This window comes from Phyllostomus hastatus, unplaced genomic scaffold, assembly GCF_019186645.2.
Source record: "Phyllostomus hastatus isolate PE091 unplaced genomic scaffold, TTU_PhHast_1.1 phas_contig_65, whole genome shotgun sequence".
Classification (NCBI taxonomy): Eukaryota; Metazoa; Chordata; class Mammalia; order Chiroptera; family Phyllostomidae; genus Phyllostomus; species Phyllostomus hastatus.
Window position 1 is genome coordinate 7,917,914 of NW_025333932.1, and position 27,508 is coordinate 7,945,421.

Genomic DNA, 27,508 nt, shown 5'->3' on the forward strand with positions numbered 1-27,508 from the left:
CTATGAGTCTATTAGAGAGAGAGAGAACTCATGGACATAGACAACAGTAATTGTGGGGGCAAGGGAGTGGGTGGAGGTGGAAGAGGGAATAGGGGAGATAAATGGTATTAGAAAAAACAATAAGTAAAATAAAAAATTAATATATTCAAAAATAAATATTGAATTCATTACCTATACAGAGTCATGTGTAAAGTAATGATCTTTTTAATGAAATAAGTGTTCAAAGGATGATGGGTTAAGCACAGAGCCATAGTAGAGTTCAGGTGATTCACACACCAGGTAAAAGACCTCTGCAGGCTCTTCCATTCCAGATATATATGTCTTTGTGAAATATTCAATAAAATGAACAAATATTTATTGAAAATAATAATAATGATAATAATAATATAGTCTTCTTTGTGGTCTTTTTGAAGAGCCTAGTTTTAAAATATTGTTTCAAATTTGTGAAACAAGAAGTTTAAAATCATAGGAATCAGATTTCTACAATTCAGTTTCTGATGCTCAAGGTGGGCAGACTTTAAAATGGTGCATGGATGAGGCCATGTGGGAATCTGTGTAGTCCTTGCCCTGTTTGAATCCTAGTATACATTCTGTAATATGCAGAAGGCACAGAGCATTTATAAGTTATGCTTTGCAGGCAAACTTGTACACAGGGATAGCAGTCATCTTCAGAATTTTCCTTTCTAATTAATTAGAATAGACCTTGGGCAAAACTGTGATGTGCCTGTTTCATCAAGCTCTATTTTTTTAGCTGCTTTTCTCTGTGAGTTGATTTACTCTCCTGTTCTCTGTGTTACTTACCATATTTTGCTGTGTATAATGCTTATGCATGTCTTTGGCACAAACTTTCAGAAAAAATCTTTCATTTTAATTTTTAATTCAATTTTATTTATATTTACATATTTATTTTGTGTATTATAAAAGAATTTTAGCCTTTATTTTTTAACATATTATGGTACAAGAAATGTTATGTAACAAATAATTACAAAATGCAAAAACAGATACAAGGTACTTCAGGTACTACCCATGTATAATGCATATCCTTATTTTTCCCTCAAAAATTTGGGCAAAAAGAGCACATTATGCACAGCAAAATACTAAAATATCATATTTTGGAGGGTAATACCCTCCACAGTAGCCTTATGCACCAAAGTTCTCTTCCTTCCTATGCTTTATCAAAACTTGCTTTTGGATCATTCAGACTGAGGAAAAATGAGTAAAACATTAAAGTCTGAGAGTATTTAGATTTCAGTGGAAAGTAAGATTGGAGTAAGCTAAAGGTTTAGAAATAAAGGGATTAGAGGTGACTGTCAAGCTTCAGTGAGTAAGATGGGAAGACATTTTCAGACATCAGAACTGTTCTGAATCTCCAATCGTAAGATGAGTCCTGCAAGCCATATAGTTGGAGAGAATTAATTTTATGAAAGGCTCACGATACCAGAAATCAGAAATAAAAATCATTCCTTATTGGATATAGTTCGCTAAAGCAGACATGAAAATTGCTCCCACTTTCTTGAACCCAAACCAGCAAACAGAAAATGAGTTGGATAAGGTGGATTTGGTGTTGGTGAATGGCTGGGAAAATTTAGCGTGGACTACAGATGGAAAGTGGATATTAAGATGATGTGTATATGTGTTTGTGTGTGTTTGTATAGAAGTCAGTTCTGTCATCTCAAAAAGATATGTAAACCCACCAAAGTTATTAACACACTAAGAAGAAACTATTAATTTCAACATCATTTTATTGCTAAATTGGGTCATATTTGAGGGATGGATCAATAACAGTGACTTCTTGAAAGGGCTCCTATGGCTACTGATTTTTTGTGTGTGGCACTGACAGGCAAGGGGTTTGTTCTGAAAAGACACAAACAGGAAATACTGTCAGTTAAGAATTTGGATGGTAGTAATTGAGCAAACACTAAGATATGACAGAAAGCACTGTTTTCTTTGTCTCACATGCAAAGTTAAAATGAAAAAGTAAAAAGTCTACATTTTATTATTTTACATTTAACAATTATATAAATAAAAACAAATTGATCTTATTATTCATTACCATTATTCAATTACCAAAAAAATTTGTTTTCAAATGATTCCTGAATATGAATGCATTTCACGTTAGAATCAGATAGCAAAACTAGACTCCAATTCATTTACATGGGTCAGTATTTAGTAGTCAAAATCAATAATCAATTTTATAGCATTCCATAATTTACTATTTTTTAACAAAAGTGGGATTTTATTTTTTTATCAGATGTTCTGTTCTTTGCTAAGAAGTGAAGAAAAAGCATTAATTTCATCAAGCCAGCTTCGTGCTTTGCCTGATGGTTCTTAGGCTTTCTCTAGAGCACAGTAGCTCTGAATCAAAAGAAAGCTGGCTCTGACATTCCACAAAAAGAGGGGTGCCAGGACATAGCAATTTGCTTTAATTTTTCAGAGTTTAGAACACTCCTGTACTTTGCGTGGATTTTACACTTATCTTAAATCATTCTTATTGTGGAATTTACGATGCTGTAACACTAAACGTATGAAGAAAATTTATTCACAACAATTCACAAATTGTTGTGACAACAAGCAGAAACCGACAGGAACAGCAGGAACAGCAGAGTTTTTCTCTCTTTGCTGTTTTATTATGTGTGAGCCTAATCACTCTAGTTGGCCAATTAATGACAATGCATGGCAAAATTTTCCTGATCACTAATTAATGAACTCTAATGTTACTAGTTTTATTACCGCTAAAGCTTTCACTAATTGTCTTATCTTACTCATCCTTTTTCCCCCTTTACCTTCCTCATTCTCAGAAAATCTGTTTCATTAGCTAGTCAGATGATACTTGATATAATCAGAGAAAAAGCAAAGAAGAATGAATGTAATTCCAATTAGTATGACTATTAAATCACCAAGCTATGGAACAGCCCAAGTGTCCATCAGCAGATGAATGAATAAAACAACTATGGGACTTTTATACAATGGTATACTACTTAGCCATAAACAAAGAAGAAAAATTTACCCTTTGCAACAGTATGGATGAACCTGAAGGACGTTATGCTAAGTGAAATAAGCCAGTCAGGGAAAGACAAATACCATATGATTTCATTTATATGTGGAATCTAATGAACAAACTGAACTAATAGGCAAAATAGAGACAGATTGATAGAGAGCAGTCTGATAGCTAAAGAGAGGGAGGTAGGGGTGGAGGGATTAAGTAAAAAAGAAAAATGGTTCATGGGTGTGGACAACAGTGTGGTGATTGCAGTGAGGGGGAAGTATAAGGGGACTAAATGGTAATAAAAATATAATAACAGGTAAAACTAAAAAAAAATAAGTTTTGAAGGTATTAAAAAGGATAGAAATAAGAGTTTACTTTTAGGAAAGCTATAGGATATAAAGGGAATGCAAAATGACAACAGAGATACATTTTTAGGGATTTAACGTAGTTGATACACACGTAATATGTGCCCATGGGTAAGAAGCAACTAGTAAAGAAGAATCAATAGTTATATTTCTGGACAAATCAAGTTGTCAAAATGAGGTAATAATGCACTGTTTACCTCAGTAATTTTTTAAAAGATTTTATTTATTTATTTTCTTTAGAGAGGGAAGGGTGGGAGAAAGAGAGAGGGAAACATCAATGTGCGGTTGCTGGAGGCTGTGGCCTGCAACCCACGCATGTGCCCTGACTGGGAATCGAACCTGCGACACTTTGGTTCACAGCCCGCGCTCAATCCACTGAGCTACGCCAGCCAGGGCTTACCTTAGTAATTTCTTAGGCTTTCTTTGTTTCTTATACTAGAAGTTATATGAGATTATCTGAGTGGAAGCATGGCAATGACTCCAGTACCATGGGACATAAAGCAATGCAAACTCGAGGCAGGAGAGGAGATGAGTAAAGAAGGAAGGAAAAAGAAATAAAAGAGCAGAAAGATGTATTTCTTGGCTGTCAGGTATCAGAAGGGTTTATTTTTGCTTTCTTACTCAATCTTCACAATGCACTTATCAGATGGTATTAACATACCCATTTTAGAGACAAGGAAGTGAAGCTCTTCAACTACAGATTACACTTCAATATTTGCCAAGTTTTCAAGCCTGTGATGGGGAAAGTTGTATCTGGAATTTCAGTTCCAGACCGGATGGAGACATCATTACAGTTTTGACCAAAATTTTGACTACATTAAATGTTGCTTGTTCTCTCCAGGATGGTAGTCTGTGTTTCAAGAACAATAATTCTTTTCTCGGTAACAATTTTATGAGTTGTTTGTGCAAACTGAAAGCTTTGATTTTTATAATAGCAAAATCCTAAAATTACATGCAAAATGCTGTGAACAATTTATTTATTTGTTTATTTAATTTTAGCTGTCATCAGATCCTCAAAATTCAATCACATTATCTAACAATTTACATTAAATGAGGCAACAAATGCCTCTTCTGCATCCAAACACTATTTTAATTATTTTTTATCCTTAAACAATTTCCTGAAAACATCTGTTATATCCAAGTTGCAGTAAGAGAACTGAGGTAAAGGGAAGTCCAAGTTAGTGACAAGGATGGAATTCAAATCTAAGTCAGTTTTAGTCTTATGCTCCAATAATTCTATACCCTGTATAGCTTCTCACTAAGGATAATCAGTATATCTTCATTTATTTCTTTTACTCCAGTTGAAGACCAAAAACAGAGGTATTGTGGTAGAAACGGAGAATCATGAAGCAACACCCAAATTAGTACAGATTGGTTTAAATATAAATGATATAATAATAATGCTAGTCAGTAGCTACTGACTATTCATATTATGCTGTGAGCTCAGTCAGAAGTACTTTACAGACATTCTTTTATTTAAACCTCACATACAAGGGGGGACCCATAAAAATGGACTTATCTTTTGGAGGGCAGGCCCTGTGTAGTACAGGCTTCCCTTGCTAGTTGAGTGTTCTAGGAACCCATCTGTATCAGTGTACCAGCTGGTGTTGTGAGAGGCTGCGTTCAGCTTCAGTGAAATTTTTTTGAAGACTCTTTCAAAGCATTTGCTCATTTCATGATGGGTAATTTACAAGCACACCTGCCCACACTGAGATGAATGTTCAGCAGTTTTTGACCAAAAAATGGCATGACCCCTGTGTCCCACCCTCCCTATTCACATAATCTTGCCCCAAGCGATATTTTTGTTGTTATTTCCCAGGATGAAAAAAGTCCTCAAAGGGAAACATTCTGCTGATGTGGAAGAAGTGAAACAAAAACTGGCAGAAGCAATAAAAGGCATCAAAATCGACGAGTTCGAAAACTGTTTTGCGCAGTGGAAAAAATATCTTGAAAGGTGTATTCCATCCAATGGAGAGTGCTTTGAAGGTGACTGAAGTATAAAAATGTAAGAATCAATACACAATTTTTTATTTAAAAAATCTGTTTTTGAGGGGTAGTCCTCCCTCGTATGCACAGCCTACCCTAGTAAGTAGGTGATTTAAACATGCTAAGGTGATCAAAATAGTATGAACAGGTACCACTGGGAAAGTTTCCTGGGTCATCAATAAAGGCATTAAATAGGCAGGAGATAGGTACTGTGGAGAAGCTGAAAGCTATTCACAGTAGAAAGAAAGCACTCCTATAAGCATGTACTGCTTGCTGAGGAACTCTGTACCCTGATAACACAAAAACTGAGGTTTTGAATGAACACTGAGGGAGGTTTCTTCTTACAGTTTGAAAAAAAAAAACACACCTGGTACCTATTCATGTCTTTGCATTAGAGCGTGATTGTTTTGTGGATGTGTGGAAATGATGAACCCAGTGTCTCCTTCTTTCAGACCGGGACTGAATGCGTCTACCACAGAGGTATAGTCCACAGAGCAGTTATCCCACATCCATAGATAACGTTCTCCCTTTCATGTGTGTTTTGCACTCTGGAAAAACAAACAACAGCAACACCCCAAACTTATTTTTTAATCTCTATTCATTATTAACATAGTCAAGAAAACCCAACTTGATACAGTTTTGCCAAAGTAAAATAAAATATTAATTTATTCAATTACTTATTCCTATAAATTAGTTCCTCCTGTGGTATTCTTCCTACCACAGATATTATCACAAATGATTTCTGGTAGTATCCTGGTATCAACATAATAACACAGGTTACCTGTGTTCTCCATTTAACTAAGAATAAGTCACACCAATCTTTCTTCAGGAATATAATTGATCCCCAAAGATCAGCTGTGATTCTGTTTATTCTACTTTCACTCACATTTGGCATCAATTTTACTTTTCTACTCATGTGCTGTGTTTGCAAGCCTGTTGTTGAAATAGCTGGTACACAAATTGTTTCCATCACCACATGTGCAGTGCTAACTCTATTTGCATTTTAGATTATTAGCCTTTACAATGACAGCAGAGTCTGGACATGCAGGCCAGACAGTGCCTGCCTTTGTCACTTTCAGAAGAGGATTTTTGTAACTATGCATTACTGATTAAAGAAAACAGATTTATTTATCTTTCTAAATGTGACACTTTCTTTTAAGTCAATCATAAGATACAAATTAGACTGACTATAAGCTGTCTTTCTTCCCCACCAGAGCAAATTAAAATAACATTTTGTACATAAAAGAAAGGTTTTCCCATCAATATCTTAAGCCATTTGGTGTCTTCATATTTGAAAGTAAATTCTAATTAGGACATACTTTATATCTCATTCAATTCTGACAGAGACAGCAGAGCCATCACTGTGTGTAATGATTGATCTCCCATGAAATGTCTCTTTTTTTTAAAAGATGTTATTTATTTATTTTTAGAGAGAGGAAGGGAGGGAGAAAGAGATAGAGAGAATCAATGGGTGGTTGCCTCTAACATGGCCCCCACTGGGGACCTGGCCTGCAACCCAGGCATGTGCCCTGACTGGGAATCAAACCTGCGATGCTTTGGTTTGCAGCCTGTGCTCAATCCACTGAGCTAGGCCAGCCAGGGCCCATGAAATGTCTTAAACATATGAACAGTAATGGCTTCAGTTATAAGTATCACTAATATTGACACAATTCATCAAGGAAAATATGTTGTAAGTACAAATGGACAGTGAAAGGACAAGAATAATTTTTAATTAGATAATGCTTTGATATTTAGACTGTTAGCTAAGAAATAGTATGAAGGACATGAGAACAGATTTCATCCATTTCAAGGAAACTGCAGATCACTTAACATTTACTAGGCATGTTCTTATAATCTGAAAGGGTGTAGCATTTACATCTGTCATTCAGCTTAACCACATCCTTCTGTAATAACGTTATCCCTGTTCGCAGATAGGAAACAGGCTCATGTTACCTAATTATGGTAAGTAGCAAACCTAAACTGATCTAATTCTAGAGCAAAGCTCTTTCTGCCACATCAGTGTTGGTCTTTGTCTCTTTGAGAATTGGTTAAATATATGACCCCTATCTATAATAACACTTTATTTTTTTATTTCCATCTTTTATTTTTATTCTATGTATTATTATTATTAATGTTTTATCATTTATGCTATTACAGTTTTCCTAATTTTTCCCCTTTGCTCTCCTCTACCCAATCTACCCTCCACTTCCATAGTCAATCCCCACACCACTATCCATCCCCATGGGTCTTTTTCATATATGTTCTTTGACTAATCTCTTTACCTTCTTTCAATAAGCCTCTGATTCTGTTATGCTCATTAGTTTATACTGTTCATTAGATTCCTCTTGTAAGTGAAATCATACGGTATTTGTCTTTTGTCAACTGGCTTATTTCACTTACCATAATACTCTCCAGTTCCATTCATGCTATACCAAATGATAGGAATTCCCTTTTTTTTTCTAGCTGAATAGTATGCAGTTATGTAAAAGTACCAGTTTTTTGATCCACTCATCTACTGATGGGCACTTAGGCTTTTCCAATTCTTGGCTATTTTAAATAGTGCTGCTATGCACATAGGGGTGCGTAAGTTCTTTTGAATTGGTATTTGGGGAGTGTAAGAGTATATTCCCAGAAGTGGAATTGCAGGGTCAAAAGGCAGTTCCATTTTTAATTTTTTGAAGAAATTCCATACTGTCTTCTACAGTGGCTACACCAGTCTGCATTTCCACCAACAGTGCACTAGGGTTCCCTTTTCTCCACATCTTCTCTAACACTTGTTGTTTGTTGATTTACTAGTGATAGCCATTCTGACAGGTGTGAGGTGATATCTCATTGTGGTTATAATTTGTATCTCTCTGATTGCTAGTGATGTTGAGTGCCTTTTCATATGTTTTTGGACCATCTGTATGTCCTCCTTGGAGGAGTGTCTATTTAGATCTTTTGCCCATTTTTTTAAATTGGAATGTTTGTCTTCCTGGTATTAAATCATGTAACTTCATTATATATTTTGGAGATTAAACACTTCTCCAATGTATCATTGCCAAATATGTTCTCCCATACAGTCAGTTCCCTTTTCATTTTTTCCTTCCCTTTTTTAATTTAAATTATTTTATTGTTCAATTTCATTTTGACAATGGTTTCCTTAGTAGCAGTGCAGAAGCTTTCTAATTTGATGTAGTCCCAGTGGTTTTGTTTTTTCACTATTTCTCTTGGCCTAGGAGTTATGTCAGCAAAGATACTGATATGAGGAATGTTTGAAATTTTACTGCCTATATTTTCTGCTAGGACTTTTATGGTGTTATGGCTATATTTAATTCTTTTGTCCATTTTGAGTTTATTCTGGTGTATGGTGTAAGTTGGTGGTCAAGTTTTATTTTTTTTTTTTTGCATGCACCTGTCCACTACTCCCAAAACCATTTGTTGAAGAGACTATCTTTTCTCCATTGTATGCTTGTGCCCCCTTTATTAAATATTTATTGACGATAAACTCACAGGTTTATTTCTAGGTTCTCTATTCTGTTCCATTGATCTATGTGTCTGTTCTTATGATAATACCAAATGGTTTAGATTACAGTGGCTTTTTGGTATAGTTTGATATCAGGTATTGTAATCCTTCCAATTTCATTCTTCTTTCTCAAAATTGCTGAGCTATTTGGAGTCTTTTTTGGTTCCATATATTTTTTTTGTATATTTGTTCTACATCTCTGAATATGCCATTGGTATTTTAATAGGAATTACATTGAATTGATAAATTGCTTTGGGCAGTATGGATATTTTAATGTTAATTCTTCCAACCCAGGAACACAGTATATGTTTCTATTTACATGTAGTTTCCTCAATTTTTTTCTTCAGTGTCCTATAGTTTTCTGAGAACAAGACTTTTACCTCTTTGGTTAGATTTATTCCTAGGTACTTAATTTTGCTGTTGCTAAAGTAAATGAAATTTTTCCTTAGTTTTTCTTTCTGACATTTTATTGTTGGTGTACAAAAATGCCATTGATTTCTGAATATTGACTTTGTATCACCCTACTTTGCTTAATTTACTTCTTTTGTCAGGTAGTTTTTTGGTGGAGCCTATAGGGATTTCTATGTTCACTACCATGTCATCTGTGAATAACAACAGTTTTGCTTCCTCCTTTCCAACTTGGATGGCTTTAATTTCTTCTTCCTGTCTGAACACTGTGGCTAGGACTTCCAATATTATGTTGAATAGAAGCTGTGAAAGCAGACACCCTTGTCTTGTTACTGATCCTAAGGGAAATGATTTTAGTTCTTGCCCATTAAGTATAATTTTGGCAGTAGGTTTTTCATACATGGCCTTTATTATGTTGGGGCATGCTCCCTCTTTTCCCACTTTGCTGAGTGTTCTTATTATAAATGGGTACAGATTTCATCAAATGTTTTTTCTGTATCTCTTGATATCATCATGTGATTTTTGTCTTTCATTTTGTTTATGTGATCTATCACATTTATTGATTTGCAAATATTGTACCATCTTTGCATCCCTGTGATGAATCCCACTTGATCCTGATGTATGATTTTTTTAATTTACTGCTGAATCTAGTTTGCTAATATTTTGTGGATAATTTTAGCATTTATGTTCATCAGCAATATTGACCTGTAATTTTCTTTCTTTGTTATATCTACCTGCTTTTGGAATTAAGATAATCCTGGTCTTATAGAAAGACTTTGGAAGTCTGCCCTCTTCCTGAATTTTTATGGAATAGTTTGAAAAGGGTAGGTATTAGATTTTCTTTGAATGTTTGGTAAACTTTGCCATGCGGTCCGTGGCTTTGCTATGCTGGGAGGTTTTTGATTAATTCTTCAATTTTTCTGGCTGTTATTGGTCTAGTCAAGTTTTTTGCTTCTTTCAGATTCAGTTTTGGAAGACTGTATGTTTCTGGAAATGTATCCATTTTTCCCAGGTTGTCCAATTTCTTGACATATAGTTGTTCATACTAATTTCTTACAATCCTTTGTATTTCTGTGGTAAGAGTTCTTACTTCTCTGCTTTTATTTTGAATTTATGTGGGTCCTCTCTCTTTTTTTCTTGATGAGCCTGGTTAAAGGTGTGTTAATTTTGTTCATCTTTCCAAAGATAATTTCCAGCTTTCTGATGGCTACTGATGCTGAGCATCCTTTCTTATATCTCTGGGTCCTCTGTATGTCCTCCTTGGAGAAGTGTCTGTTCAGGTTCTCTGCCCATCTTTTAATTCTATAGTTTGTTAACAGGTGTGGAGTCATATGAGTTTTTAAATATATTTTTGAGATCAAACCCTTATATGAGATATCATTGGCAAATATATTTTCCCATGTGGTTGATTCTCTTTGCATTTTGCTGATGTTTTCATTTGTCTTTGTAATTTTTTTCTTTCTTTTTTTTATTGTTGTTCAAGTACAGTTGTCTCCATTTTCCCTCCACCACTCCCTCACACTCCAGCCATACCCACCTCCTACCCTTGATCCTACCACCCATTGACTTTGTCCACCTGTCCTTTACACGTGTTCCTTGACAACCCTTCCCCCATTTCTTCCCATTATCCCCTCCCACCTCCCCTCTGGATACTGTCAGTTTGTTCTTAATTTCATTGTCTCTGTTATATTTTGCTTGCTTGTTTGTTTTGTTGATTAGGTTCCACTTATAAGTGAGATTATATAGTATTTGTCTCCTACCCTTTGCTGATATTTTCTTTAGCTGTGCAGAAGCTTTTCATTTTGATTAAGTCTCATTTGTTTATTTTTTCCTTTATGTCCCTTGCTCTAGGAGACATATTAGTGAAAATATTGCTGCCTGGAATATCTGAGATTTTCCCACCTATGTTCTTCTGTTGGACTTTTATGGTGTCATGACTTATATTTAACTATTTTATTCATCTTGAGTTTTTATGTATGGTGTAAGATGGTGGTAGAGTTTCATTTTTTTGCATGTATCTGTCCTGCTCCCCCAACATCATTTGTTGAAGAGGCTATTTTTACTCCATTTTATGCTTCTTCCCCCTTTGTCAAATATTAACTGACCATAGAGACATGGGTTTATCTCTTGGCTCTCTATGCTGTTCCATTGGTCTATGTGTCTGTTCTTATGCCAGTACCAGAGTCTTTGGTTTACAATGGCCTTTTAATATAGTTTGATATCAGGAATTGTGATGCCTCCTACTTTGATATTCTTTCTCATAATTACTACAGCTATTTGGGGTCATTTATGGCTCCATATAAATTTTTGAAATGTTTATTCCATATCTGTGAAATGTGTCATTGGTATTTTAATAGGGATTACATTGAATCTATAAATTACTTTGGTTAGTATGGACATTTTGATTATGTTAATTCTTCCAGTCCATGAACATGGTATATGCTTCCATTTGCTTGTCTTCCTTAATTTCTTTCTTCAGTGTTGTGTAGTTTTGTACATACAGATCTCTTACCTCCTTGGTAATGTTTATTCCTGGGTACTTTATTTTTGTTCTTGCTATAGCAAATGGGATTTTTTCATGATTTGTCTTTCTGATATTTCATTAGTGGTGTACAAAAATTTCTTTGATTTCTGAATATTGGCTTTCTATACCGCTGCCTTGCTCAATTCACATATTAGGTCAAGTAGATTTTTGGTGGAGTCTATAGGCTTTTCTGTGCATACAATCATGTCATCTGCAAACAGTTTTGCTTCCTCCTTTCCAATTTGGATGCCTGTTACTTCTCCTCCTGTGGCTAGGTTTCCAATACTATGTTAAATAAAAGTGGTGAAAGTGGACATCCTTGTCTTTTTACTGATTTTAGGGGGAAAGCTTTACATTTTTGCCTGTTGACTATGATGTTGGCTGTAGGTTTATCATATATGATCTTTATTATGTTGAGGTATGCTACCTCTTCTCCCACTTTGATGAGTGTTTTATCATAAATGGTTGCTCTACCTTCTCAAATGCTTTTCTGCATCTATTAAGATCATGTGATTTTTGTCTTTGCTTTTGTTTATATGATGTATTACACATTGATTTGTGATGATTGTACTATCCTTTCATCATTGGATGAATCCCACTTGGTCATAGTGTATGATCTTGTACTGCTGGATGCAGTTGCCAATAATTTTTGTTGAGGATTTTAATGTGTAAGTTCATTAGTGATATTGGCCTGTAATTTTCTTTCTTTGTTGTGTCTTTACCTGGTTTGGGATTAAGATGATACAGGCCTCATAAAAAGAGTCTGGGTGTCTTCCCTCATCTTGGATTTTGTGGAATAGTCTGTGAAGGATAATAGTCAGCTCTTCCTTAAATGTTTTGTAAAATTCTCCTGTGAAACCACCTGGTCCAAGGATTCTGTGCCAGGAGTTTTTTGATTACTGCTTCAATTTAACCAGATGTTATTGGTCTGTTCAGGCTTTCTGCTTATCTCTGAATCCATTTTGGAAGATTATATATTTCTAAAAATTTGTCCATTTCACTCAGGTATCAAATTTTTTGGCATATAGCTGTTAATAGTAATTTTCATAATCCTTTTTATATATGTGGTAAGAGTTGTTACTTCTGCACTTTCATTTTGATTTTATGTGGGTTTTCTCTCTTTTTTTCTTGATGAGTCTGCTTAAAGCCTTGTCAATTGTGTTTATCTCTTCAAAGAACCAGCTTCTGCATTTATTGATCCTTGGAATTGTTCTTTTAGTTTATATCAGTTAATTCTGGTCTGATATGGATTATATTCTCGTTTCTACTCGCCCTGGGCTTTGTTTGTTGTTTTTCCTCCAGTTCTTGTAGGTGTAGGATTAGGTTGTTTATTTGAAATCTTTCTATCTTTTATAGGTAAGCCTGTATTGCTGTGAAATTCTCTCTCAGGACTGCCTTTGCTGGTTCCCAAAAGTTTTGGACTGTTGTCTGTTCATTTTCATTTGTTTCCAGAAACTTTTTGATTTCTTCCTTGATCTCATTATTAACCCATTCATTGTTTAATAGCATGCTATTCAGTCTCCATGAGTTTGAATGTTTTTTAGTTCTTTCATTGAGGTTGGTTTCTAGTTTCAAGCCCTGTTGTATGAGAAAATGCTAGATATGATTTCAATTTTCTTGAAATTGTTAAAGCTTGTTTTGTGTCCTATCATGTGGTCTGTCTTTGAAAATGTTCCGTGTGAATTTGAAAAGAATGTGTATTTTGCTTCTTTGGATCTAAGGTTCTACATATATCTATTAAGTCCTTTGATCTAAGACATTGTTCAATGCCTCAATATCCTTGTTGATATTTCATTTGGAAGATATATCAATTTTTTGATAGTGGGGTGTTGAAATCCCCTACTATAATTGTGTTACTGTTGATATCTTTCTTAAAATCCTCCAAGATTTTTCTTATATATTTGGGTGTTCTTATGTTGGGTGCATTTATATTTACAATGTTTATGTTTTCTTGATGGATTCTTCCCTTGAGTATTATGAAGTGTCCTTCTGGGTCTCTTTTTATGGCCTTTGTTTTGAAATCTATTTTGTCTGATGTAAGTATTGGTACCCCAGCTTCTTATCCAGTCTGTTTGCTTGGAATATTTTTTCCCAACCTTTCATTCTCAGTCTGTATATGTCTTTTGTTCTGAGTTGGCTCTCTTGTAGGTAGCATATGCAGGTCATGTATTCTTATCCATTCAGCTACTATGTGTCTTTTGATTGGAGCAATCAATTTATATTTAAGGTTATTATTGATAGGTATTTATTCATTGCATTTTACCCTCTTTGTACTGGTGTTCCTATCTCTCTCACTCTTTTTCTTCATCTTCTTATAGCAGTGCCTTAAGCATATCTTGCAGTACTGGTTTGGTGGAGGCGTATTCTTTCAGTCTACTTTTGTTTGGGAAACTCCTTATTTGCCTTCCATTTTAATTGAGAACCTTGCTGGGTAGTCTTGGTTGCAGGCCTCTGCTTTTTATTAGTGGGAATATTTTTTGCCATTCCCTTCTGGCTTGTAATGTTTCTGTTGAGAAGTTAGTTGCAAGCCTTTCAAGGGCACCCTTGTATTTTAATTCCAGTTTCTCCCTTGCTGCCTTTAAGATTCTCTCTTTGTCTTGGAATTTTGCCATTTTAATTATGATGTGTCTTGCAGTGGACCTCTTTGTGTTCATCTTCTTTGGGACCCTCCATCCTTCCTGGATTTGTATGACTTTTTCTCTCATCAAATTAGGGAAGTTTTCCATCATTACTTTTTCAAACAGGTTTCCTATTCTGTGCTCTTCTTCTTCTCCTTCTGGTATCCCTATTATACAGATATTATGTTTCATGTTGTCCTGTAGTTCCTTTAACCCCACTTTGTTCTTTTTGAGTCTTTTCTTTTGTTACTCTTTCTGGAAAGTTTTTTCCTATCTTGTTCTCCAGCTTGCTTATTTGATCCTCTGCTTCATCTAGCCTGCTTTTGATTCTTTCTACTGTGTTCTTCAATTCAGATATTATATTCTTCATTTTCTCTTGGCTCTTTTTGATAGTTTCTATGTCTTTTTTCATGCTAATATAGTTTGCAGTAAATTCCTCATATCTTCCTTGTAGTTTTTGGTAATTCTCACTGAGTTCATTGAACTTCCTTATAACCATTGTTTTGAATTCAATATCTGATCATTGACTTGCCTGTATTTCATTTAGCACTCTTTTTGAGGATTCTTCATTTCCTTTTAATTGGGTGTTGTTTCTTTGTCTTCCTACTATTTGTGAGATTTGTTTTGTTTGCTTCTGCTTCTTAAGATGATCTGTTTTTACTCCCTGACTTTGTGGTGTGATCTTCTATGGTAGGATACCTGTCAGATTCAGTAATGTAGTCTCCTTAATCCCCTGACCTTGCTGCTTTTGCGACACCCTTTGTGCCATTTATGTTGGTTTTCTGGATGTAATTTGGTTTTGATTGTTGTTGGGTCATTCTTTGGTGGGTCCTTTCCTCCAGCTGGTTGCCTGAGGTTCAATCCACTCACCATGTCTTGTCTGCTGTTGTGCAGATACTACCAGAACAAAGCCACAAAGCCCAGGGAACAAACCCACACTCACAAAAATACCCCTCCACCACAATCACACTACCAACAGCAAATGAACCAGTATTAATAAGGGTGTAAAGAGATTAGGACTGTTCTAAGAAAGGAGAGTGGATATAAGATGACCTACTAAAAGAAAAATGTTTTTGAGAGGGTAGAAGGAGGAACACTAATAATAGTTGGGATCTGGAGCAATGTGAAGAGAGAAAGTAAAATTTACCTCATGAATGGAAAAGTGAATGAAGAAGGCAGAATATGCATAAACTTGATGGATAAGAAATGAATGTTAAAAAGCTATACAGGAAAGAAAATATTGCAAATCATGGAGAATACCATAGTGGATTTCATCTCAGTAGCTGCTAGTATTTAGTACTGTTTTTTCTTTCTGGATCTGCCTCTGGTGATGTCAAATGTTGACCCTGTATGACCATAGTCAGCCTCTTCAAGACTTCCAGGTATCTACTATCTGTGGCTGTCTCCTTCAGTTGTTAAGCTAGTCACTCTGCACTCAGCAGTCAGGCTTAAACACCATAGATCAGGGCAGAATCCCTCCTAGGGTGGTTGCTGTTGTTTTCCCTCAGGTTGGTGCTGGTCAGAGGGGAGTGGTCTGCTTGAACACAATGGCTGCTGCCTTATGGGGGATGACTCAACACTGGCATCCCAGAGTCTACTTTCTCAGTTCTCTCCCCAAAGCTTCAGTCCCCAGTATTCCCTCAGGTGTCTCTACCCACTCTGCCCCACATTTGCCAGCATCCCGAGTAAATGGCTGAAAATGAAAATGTGTGCATTGCCTATTTAAACAGCTCTTTGCATCTCTAGCCATCCGTCTCTGGCAGAGAGCAACCCTACTGTTTTTGCCACTGGTTGTTATATGTGTACTTATTGGGCTCTGGTGCTCTAGGCTGGGAAACCCAGCTTAGGGTTTAGATCTCAGCTGTTGCGCGTGGGTCACCGGTCAGCAGTGACCACGGAACGCTGTGGATGGCTCGACGATAAACACGCGAGAAAAAACATGCACAGAGACAAACTAGTTTCTGTGGAGAAGTAGGGACGAAATGGCCACCCCCCTTAGTGGGGGAGCGCGCTGATTTACAGTCCATACCTGCTTTTATTGGGCTCATTTTGCATAATAAATCAGGTAAAGTACAGTACTCATTAGGGGGAAGTAAGGAACTATAGAAAACAAAGAACTCTGCCTGTCTATTGAGTTGGGGGTCAAAGAGCTGTAAGACTGAGGAACAAAATAACTTCCTCCTAAGACCCTTCTCATTCAACTGAGAGCATTCTAAACAAAGAAGGTTTCACAGTAATTTACATATTCTTTCTTAGGCCTGATCACCTGGGGAATCCGCACTTCTCAGTACTGAGCTGCACCACCCTGTCATTGTTTCAGGCTTAGGTGGAGCAAGGGAACTAAGGCAACCGAGAGATAAGGAGATTTTCTTCCAGACGCTGAGAACTCAGACTTTGTCAAAGCCGAGGAGTGAGGGTCCATCACCCCCTTTTGCTGCAGCCCCTCAAGTCCTTCTTTTGGGGGGCCTCCCAAAGTGATCGTGCCTGGCTTAGGTCGTTCCCCCCCGTGGGGAATCTTACCTGTCTTTGGCTAACCGACCAAGCTTTTTGGGGTTCAGTCATGAATAAAGCAGCAGAAGCAGCATTCCTGCCAGGAAGACAAGCTTTTGTCTCCTTGCTGGCTCACGGTTCCAAGGGCGTTCCCTTAGCTTTAGCTAGGTGGGGGTTTCAGCCTCTGATACCAGTCAGGGCCGTTCCCAACATCACTCTTCTCAGGGAGATCCAAGCAGCCACTTAATTATCCCTCTGGCACTGCTCCCTGGGGGTGTGCAGCCAGCCTTCTCAGGTCTCCACCACACTCCTTACCAACCAGGATGGGCTGAAGCTGACTCTTTTGACTATCCAAGGTTATATAAGCCTTCTCTTTTGCTACTGTTCAGTTGTTTGTTCTGGGTGATATCTCCACAATTTAATCGTAATTCCAGATTGGTCCTAGGAGGAGGTTTGTGTTACTTCCATTCACTCTTCTGCCATCTTTTCTGATACTGAATGTTATTATTGATAAGTACTCATTCATTGCCACTTTTCCCTTTGTACCTGTGTTCCTCTCTTTGTCTATCTCTTCTTCTTAAAGCCATCTCTTTATTATCTCTTGTGTTACTGGTTTGGTAGAAATATACTCCTTTAGCCTTTTTTAATCTGGGAAACACTTTATTTGGCCTTCCATTTTAATTGAGAGCCCTGCTGTATAGAGTAGTCTTGGTTGTAGGTCCTTGCTTATCATTACTTGAAATATTTTTTGGCATTCCCATCTGGTGTGTACTGTTTCTGTTGAGAAGGGAGCTGCTAGCCTTATCAGAGTTCTCTTCTATGTTACTTCCTGTTTCTCACTTGCTACCTTTAAGATTATCTCTTTGTCTTCAAATTTTGCCATTTAAATTGCAATATGTCTTGGATTGGGCCTCTTTGGGTTCGTCTTGATTGGAACTCTCTGTAATTCCAAAATTGCCTGACATTTTCCTTCATCATTTTAGAAAAGTTTTCTGTCATTATTTTTTTCAAACAAATTTTCTATTCCTTTCTTCCTTTTTTGCTATGCCTATGATGTGAATATTGTTGCATTTCACATTGTCCCAAAGCTCCTTTAAACTGTCTTCACTCTTTTTAGGTCTTTTTTCTTTTTGTTATTCTGACTGGATTTTTTTTCTCCCTTGTGTTCTAACTCACTGATTAGATCCTTTGCTTCATCTAGCCTGCTTTTAATTCCTTCTAGTGTATTGTTCATTTCAGATATTGTATTCTTCATTTCCACCTGTTTTTATTCTATGTCCTTTTTCATGCTAATGTAGTTCTCACTAAGTTCCTTATAGCTCCCATAAAGTTCCTTGAGGTTCTAAGTTCCTTGAGCGTCCTTATAACTATTGCTTTGAATTCTATGTCTGATAAATTGCTTACTTGAATTTCATTTAGCTCTTTTTCTGGGAATTCCTCCTTTCTTTTCAACTGAGGTTTTTTTCTTTGTCTCCCAGTTGAAGGTAACTCTGTTTGTTTCTACGTATTAAATTGATCTACTCCTACTCCCTGTCCTTGTGGGGTGGCCTTCTGTGGTAAGAATCTTCTGGGACTAAGTCACAGTGGATGAGTCAAGGATACTGTGACTGAGTCCCAGAAGATTCCTACCACAGAAGGCCACCCCACAAGGACAGGGATGGATGCTCTCAGAATGCGCTTTATGCAGTTTATGTGGGCTTTTTTGATGTATTTGGGTTTCAATTGCTGTTGACCAATTTGTTGGTGAGTTGTCCCCTCCAGCTGGCTGACTGAGAGTCACAACCCTCACCACATCTTGTATGCTGTTTTACAGGTGCTGACTGAAGAAAACAAAATAACACAGAAAACAAAACCCACACAAGCAAAAACAACCCCCAAATACAACAACAATATCAATGACAAATGAGCAAAGAATAATAAAGGTAGAAAGTAATAAGAATATTATAAGGAAGGAAAAAGGGATATGAGATGACTCAAGGAAAGAAAGATGATTGTGAAAGGATAGAGGGAGGAGAAATAATAAAGTAAGGACTAGAAACAAAGAATCACCATAAAATGGCAAAGAAAGGGGAAAATAAAATTTTAAATGAAAATAAGAAAAGGAACAAACATAAGGGAAAAAGTGTTAAAAAGCTAAAGGAAAAAATTAATGAAAAATAATAGTGGAAAGTATCTCAGGAGAGTTTAGTGTATGCTTTCTAAGTTCTCTTTCTGGACACAAGTCTAGTGTCTGAAACTGGTGGAGGCTAATGTCAGATGTTCTCCCTGTGTAGTTCTAGGTAGCCTGTTTAAAGCTACAAGTGACCTAGTCTGTGGATGTTTCCTTCAGGCTTACTGTGTTCAGGGTCGTCCTTGCTGCTCTACACAGCTGGCTTTTTATCAGCATAAGGCCCAGGGGTGGGTCAACTAATGACCAAAAATACTGAGGTACCACCTGCACCTGATTCTGTCTGTGGTCTTGCTATTAGTCTTAACTTAGCCACTGACCCATCTGTTTCTGAGAGAGCTTCTAATGCACCAGGGAGGATGGGACCCCTGGATCTCCCTTAGGAGGAGCTGTTCAGACTTCAGGGAAGATGGTGCATGTGTTCCCCAACCCCTGTGCCATACATCTTTATCTGTCCAAGATTATTTCCAGTAGTGAATAGTTTCTGAAGAGTTAGCCACCCATTTCATTAAGGGACCAATCTGTGTAAGAGAGTCAGCTCTTTCCTGCTTGGAGCCAATGGCAGTTCTAAGAGCCAGGGCTCCCTGTTGTTAGCCTCCTCCTTTCAGCTTCTCTGCCCTTCCCTGAGGTTGCTGTTACTCTATAGAGCTTTTTGATGAGATCTGTAAGATGAGACCAGGTCTGTTGAGATAGCACTAGCAACTTTCCTCTTTGGCAGTTCTGCAGTCTGTAGTGTAATCAGTGAGAAGAGAGTGACCCCTAATTACAGCCAACCCCTTCAGTCTTTTCCAGAAACTTAGGCACTTGCTTCCTTGGGGTGGGGGATCACTGCTGGTTCAGAATGGGTATATATTCTACTTTCCCCTTTGTATGAGTAAACTCAGAAGCTCTGAACATCAGAGGATAAATCAGGAAGCTTCCCACAGGTGCTGGGACAAGCCCAGACAACAGGTGGGGGATCAATTCTCTTCTCTTTTCCAGGCCTCAGTAAGAGTCAAAGCTCTCTGTCCTGCTCCCAGGTGCTATCCTCCAAAATTCCCACACTTTTAATTCTCTATTTGGAGTTTCTCTTTCATCTCACTGTTTAAATGTACCCAGTGGGGAAATCTTGGACCTGGAAGTCTATTCTGAAGAATTTCCCCATTGATGGTGGTTCTGTAACTCTGCAGGTTCCATGCTTGGTCCAGCACAGACAAAAAGCAATCAATTCATGTTTCTCTCTAGCATTGATACTTCTCTCCTGCTTTTCTTCCCCTTCCCTCTCTCTAAAAGAAATAAATAAAATCTTTGAAGTTTAAAAAGAACAAATAATTTCATTCAATAACATTAATTATACTTAGTCACTGATACTTGACTTGCTTGTTCCCATTCAATACAGAATATCCATTGTTTTCTGATATTTTACAAAGCATTAATTAAATTTTGTTCACTTGAAGCCAATCAGTAAGACATTATTTAACTTGCCTACTCTAAAGTTCTAGCATTAACTCAGCTAAGGGCATCACCAGTTACTGATCATGTGACCTTGGGGAAATAATGCTTAACCTCTCAATGCCTCAGTTTCCTCTTTTGCATTATGGTAAAAATAATAAAGCTTATCTCACAGGTTTATGAGAAGGATAAACTCATATATATAAAACAGTGTCCTAGAATAGTGTCTGGTACCTGGTAAGCATTATAGAGGTATTGGCTGTTGTGACTAGTATTGTTATATGAAACTGAAATGTTGAGAATAATCCTTTGTGTAGTTGTATATGCCACTGATGATAAATGAAACTAGCAGAATGTTTAAAAATCAGATTAAAGAAGAAGAGCCAGTAAAATACAGTCAGGTAGAATATTGTGAGAATATAAATATACACAAGCATAAAAACAAATAGTTTTTTGTTTTATTTTTTTAAAGAAAAGAGCCTAAAAATATGGGGACAAGAACTATCTAGTGACTGTGCTGACATGGAGATCTCTGGTAACCTTCATCAGGAAAACTTCAGCACACTGGGCAAGGAAGTTGGAGCTAGAGAAGCCAGATGAAATAACTTATAGAGTTAATGAGACCAGAAATAGAAATGATATATGAAGATAACTTTGAAAAGCTCAGCCATGAAGTAGATAGAGAAGATATGCAAGAATCAAGGGAGGGTTTCATGTTGTATGTATGCTTTCTAAGTAGGTGTGACTACTCGTCTAAAATGAGTTTGAATTTTGATGGTAATAATTCATAAGGAAGATAGCTCATAGAAAATGCAGTGCTGTGAAGTACTTGAAAAGATGAGAGAAAATGGAATACATACCATAGGTAATGCAAATGGTATTTTAACTTTAACTTTAACTCTTGTAATAAAAGGAAATACAAAGATTAGTGTGAATGTTAATGAACTAATGGACTGGACAGTGGGCTATTTACTGATTTCTATTTTCTTAGTGAGATATGAGGCAACTCATCAGCTGACAGCAAAGAAAGTAGAGACAACAGACGGATACTTGAGGAAAGTAGAGAAGGCTTTTAAAAAAATAGTCATTAAGGAGAGGACTTCTAGCCAAGATAAGCAGACATGGCTCATGTCTTCACAGAAACACATCAAAATGACAACTAAAATACAGAACAACCATCACTCAAAACCATCAGAAATCAAGTTGAATCGAGTCAGACAACCACAGAATTAAAGAAACCACATCTAAAGAAACCACATCCATACACACTGGAGGAGGGGTGCAGACATGGAACTGGCTGGTTTCTCACCCATGTGTGCTAGATAAAAATTCAGGAGGGATATCTCAGAAGTGAGGAGTCCCTTCCCACACCAATCCCCCCAGCCTAGGGTTCCCATACCAGGAAGATAAGGCCCCACAATTTCTGGCTTCAAAACCAGTGTGAATAGAGTCAATGGAAGAAAGTGTTGGAGCCTTAAGCAGTTCCTCTTAAAGAGCCTACACATGGATTCACCTACTCAGACTCACTCCTTCTAAGCTCCAGCACTGAGGTAGCACTTTGAAAAGCACCACGGCATACAGGGAGGAACTGAAGTGTCTGGCATCAAGGTGAATAGAGGCCATTGTCCTTCTGAACCCTCCTCCCACAGAGCTGGTAAACTGGTGCCATATCCGAGACTCCATCAACTTGATAACACTTTTTGACCCACTTTGGAGATCCCTAGAGACTCTTCCCCACACAATGTATGGGCCCACCCAAGCTTCTTTTCCATATGAATGGCTTATCTTGGTTCATGCTTCATGACTTCTCATATCCTATCAAATAAGCAATAGTTGGCCTCAATGAGCCCCAGGCCTGAATAGCAGCAGCTAGCCTAGATTCATAGCTTGGCTTTGCCTGGGAATCTCCAAGCCCAGCATAAGTAGCAGCTATCTAAGATTGCTTTATAAGGTCAGGCAGAGTGGCCCTGAGCAAAACATTGTTGGGGGCTGACCTTGGTCTGCATTACTCAGGACACCTCCGAGTCAGCACATCCAGTGGACAGCTACAGACCGCATCAGAGTACCACCACCCTGTTCCTGCACAGCTTATCCTCCATGGATAGGTTGGTAGTAATTGGTCACAGCTGGTGCTTGCAGCTGAATGGCCTGGGTAACTCTTTCCCATTGATCTGCCAAAAGCAACCAAGGCTCAACTAAAATAGAGAAGTGTACTCAGCCCACACAAAAGGTACACCTATAGGGAAGGCTCTGCCACTGGACTCCGCAGGATACCAACTACATTAGGCCACACTACCAAGACATGAAGTCAAAGCAGTTCTACCTAATACATAGAAGCAAATACAGAGAGGCTGCCAAGATGAAGAGACAAAAAAGTATGGCCCAAATGAAAGTACAGATCAAAACTGCAGGAAAAGAGACAAGCAAAATAGAAATAAGCAATCTATCAAGTGCAGAGTTTAAAACCTATTTATAAGGATGCTCAAGGAACTTAGTGAGGACCTCAACAGCATAAAAAAGATCCAGTCAGGAAAAAAGGATACACTAATTAAAACAAAGAACAATTTACAGGGAAACAACAGTAGAGTGGATGAAGACAAGAATCAGATCAATGATTTGGAACATAAAGAAGCAAAAAACAACCAATCAGAACAAGAAGAAAAAAGAATCCCCCCAAATGGGGAAAGTGTAAGCAGCCTCTGGGACAACTTCAAGAGGTCCAACATTCACATCATAGGGGTACCAGAAGGAGAGGAGAAAAAAATCAAATAGATTTGTTTCAAATCTATTTGAAAAAATAATGAAAGAAAACTTCCCAAATTTGGTGAAGGAAATAGACATGCAAGTCCAGGAAACACAGAGTTCCAAACAAGATGGATGTGAAGAGGCCCACTCCAAGACACATCATAATTAAAATGTCAAAGGTTGAAGATAAAGAGAGAATTCTAAAAGCAGCAAGATAATAGCAGTTAGTTACCTATAGGGAGTTCCCATAAGACTGTCAGCTGGTTGCTTAAAAGAAACTTTGCAGGCTAGAAAGGATTGGCAAGAAATATTCAAAGTGATGGAAAGCAGAGACCCATAGCCAAGATTGCTCTACCCAGCAAAGCTATCATTTAGAATAGGAGGGTAGATTAAGAGCTTCCCAGACAAGGAAAAACTAAAGGAGTTCATCATGACCAAACCATTATTATATGAAATGTTAAAGGGATTTATTTAAGAAAAAGATCAAAACTATGAATAATAAAATGGCAAAAATACATCTAATTAATGGAATTTGAAAAACAAACCAAGCAAACAAAAAGAATAGAGACAGAATCATGGATACAGAGAGCTTTTGATGGTTGCCAGATGGGAGGGGACTGTGGGGGAATGGATGAAGAAGTGAAGGGATTGAGAAGTACAAATAGGTAGACATGGAATAGCCATGTGGATGTAAAGTACAGTATAGGACATGGAGTAGCCAAAGAACTTATATTCATGACCCATGGACATGAAAAATGGTGAGGGGATATCCTAAGACCTAAGAAAGTGGCAGGTACTGGGTAGAGGGAGGCAAAGGGGGAAAAATCAGAACTGTAATAACATAATTGATAACATATAATTTCAAAAATAAAATAAAAAATAGTCATTAAGGAGAATTAGAAGGAACTTACTGGTAAGTCAGGACAGATTTCCAGTCTTAAAAATTCATTTGAACTTGGTTTGATTTATTAGAATATCAATTTTCCCTGCCACATGATTTTTCTTTAGCTCTCTTACAAAAAGACAAAAAATAGTGAGAAATGACAAACAAGAGAAAATAATTAGTACTTTACACATATATGTACATATTATATGTATAATGTTCAACATCATTAGTTATAAAATATTTAAAGAAATTGAACATGAGTTTTCAGTTTATTAATATATATATTTTGTTGGCAAAGTTCTTTTTTTAAATTGTTTTTCAAGTACAGTTTTCTGCCTTTCCCCCTCACCCCTCCCCACCACCCCACCTCTCCCTACAAAGTTCTTTGAATATAATTTGGTTTGATCTTTTGAAAAGTAATTTGGAAATCTCTAAAAAAGTAAAAATGTTCATGGTTTCTACACATTAATTAAAATTCTAGAAATTTCTAATAATTTATATTTAGAAAATTGTTATATAAATAAAGGTGCTTATGGGCATGTCATTTCTAATAACAAAAAAATTGGAACCACCTTTAATAGTCAACAATAGGAAAATGTTTTATTAAAGTAAAATTATATCTACTTAGTAGAAAATTAGTTATTCTATTATAGTTATAAGACTGTATGGCAAAATATAATAATTCTTAATGAAGGAAGAATGGAGAAAGCTGATTTTAAAATACTGTTTACCTTCTGACAACCCCTGTGTAAACATGAAAATATTTCTTAAAAACTAAACCAAAATAAAATTTTAGGAGCTCTGTAATAGTAATGAGAATTTTCTATTTGTTTTCAAAGCATTCTTTAACATATCACATATTATTTTATAATTTTTATTTTTAAGAAGATTAATGTAGTTTCTTTTACCCCTTTTCTTAAGGGTTTCTGACTATTATATTTCATACTTTCAAATAAAAAATGATTCTATCATCAGAGAAGATTAAACTTTTTTAACAGTTCATACTTCCATGTTATTCAGTACAGAGACCATATGCACATGTTAGTGCTTTAAATATATAATTTCAAGATTTTTTTGTTTGTTTAATATTTCCTAGTATGGAGATTAAGCAAAGTTCCAAAATTGCTAACCACTCTGTTCTACTTTTCTCATTTTTTAAAGGTTTTATTTATTTATTTTTAGAGAGGGAAGAGAGGGAGATAGAGAGAGAGAGGGAGAAACATCAATGTGCGGTTGCTGGGGGTTATGGCCTGTAACCCAGGCATGTACCCTGGCTGGGAATCGAACCTGCGACACTTTGGTTCGCAGCCCGCACTCAATCCACTGAGCTACGCCAGCCAGGTACTTTTCTCATTTTTATTCACTTAATTTGTCCTTCACAGAATGAAAACAAATGAATATGCAGGTATATTTTCCAGCTTCTTATATCCCCTATTATCCACATCATGAAATTATGCTAGTGTGAATGTTTCCATTATTTTCAGAGCTCTTCAGTTATTAAATTCATCTTTGGCCCTGTGTAATAACTATCTTATGTAAATATAAAATTTGGACTAACCCTCTGAAAGCCTTTGTTTTCTTAGTTCAAAAGTCAAAGATCCTTAGTTTAGTGATGTGACTACCAATTATTAGCATAGTTTTTAACTCTTAAATTATTGGTTGATGGAAACCTGGCAATATTTGCCATTTCTCAGAAGTTCTCTATTAAACTAATTCCCTCTCTCTCTCTCTCTCTCTCTCTCTCTCTCTCTCACACACACACACAGACACACACACACACACAGTGATACACATGAGATACACATGTATTGTGATTAAGAGCATAGAGTGTGGCATTATGAAGTCTAAGATGCTAATTCCAGCTCTTCCATTTCTGGGCCATTTCACTTTAGGCAAGTATCTTGATATCTCTGAGCCTTGTTATTTTCATATGTAAGGAGATTACAGTTATTTATATCAACAATCTTCAAAGCATCACTATGATTTTAGAGATTTCTTTTACTGTCAGATGTAAAGCAGGAACTAAATATGTGGCTATTATTTTTTTAAAGATTTATTTATTTATTTTTAGAGAGAGAAGGGAGGGAGAAAGAGAGAGAGAGAGAAATATCAATGTGCAGTTGCTGGGGGCTGTAGCCTGCAACCCAGGCATGTGCCCTGACTGGGAATTGAACCTGTGACACTTTGGTTCGCAGCCCATGCTCAATCCACTGAGCTATGCCAGCCAGGGCTGTGGCTATTATTTTTATTTCTTATTATTTAGGTGTTGATTTTCCCTGAGTCTGTAAATCCTCACAATGAAATGCGATTTCCAATAAATTGAGTTACACCTATTATCAGGAAAGATTTTAACCTAAATCATTACTTCCATTGCAACCCAGATGAGTTTTCTGCCTTTTCTGTTTGTCATTTGTAGTAGTTCAATAAAGATTAGCATAGATGGAACTGGAGAGCATTATGCTAAGTGAAATAAGCCAGGTGGTAAAAGACAGATACCTTATGGCCTCACCTATAAGTGAAACCTAATCAACAGAACAAACAAGCAAGCAAAATATAACCAGAGACATTGAAATTATGAACAAACTGACCAATAACCAGAAGAGAGGTGAGAGGAGATATGGGGGTAAAAAAGGGGGAAGGGTTTTCAGGAACATGTACAAAGGACACATAGACAAAACCAAAGCAGGGTAGGATCAAGGGTGGGAAGTGGGGCTAGCTGGGGTTGCGGGGAGTGGCGGAGGTAAAATGGAGACAACTGTACTTGAACAACAATAAAAAATAAAAAAAATAAAAATAAATTTAAAAAGTTTCATTTAACAAATAAGTACATGGATGAATGATTTAATGCTACTTTTTGAGAAGTAGAACAAACATAAGTTAGTGCAACAGATGAGTAAAGTGTACAAGGGGAAAAAAAAAGGTCAACTCATGGGTGTGCCCTGCCTAGGAATAAAATGCTGTTTAAAAAAACAAGGAAAAATGTTGTTGAATAACTTATTTTTACTATTTTTAAAAGTTAAGCATAAAACTCTTTTGATAACTTCCATATTTGGCACCAATAAAAATAATGTAAGATTAGAACCATATTATAGACAGAATGTTGAATTTTAATCACATTAAATAACATTAAGTAGTATAACTTTATGAAACATTTGCAAGTTTCCTAATAAAAAGTAAGATAGTGAGTGACCTTTGAATAGCAAAGACAGAGAAAGAATGGCCTTTTCAACATTCTAAGTAAAATGCTTGGCAATCTACCTACAAAGCTATATAAGACAATGGCTTTTTAGGTCCCTGTGAAGATCAGATTTTGCCAAAGAAGCAATTTGTAAAAGTAACACACATGCCAATATCATTGGAAACTATAAATGTCAACTTCAATTTAAATTGATGAACA

At 36.6% G+C, this 27,508-nt stretch overlaps 1 protein-coding gene across 3 annotated transcripts in view; it reads left to right on the forward strand.

The window, feature by feature from the left end:
• The window catches only part of PKIA (cAMP-dependent protein kinase inhibitor alpha), a 106,653-nt gene that overhangs the window by 42,800 nt on the left and 36,345 nt on the right, over positions 1-27,508 (forward strand). Inside the window, exon 2 of one of the 3 annotated variants that reach the window (XM_045849483.1) lies at positions 5,171-5,356. The exons of the other annotated variants lie outside the window; for them this stretch is intronic. The gene's annotated coding sequence lies outside the window, so the exon portion shown is untranslated. The remainder of the gene's footprint in view (positions 1-5,170; positions 5,357-27,508) is intronic. 3 annotated transcript variants of the gene reach the window in all.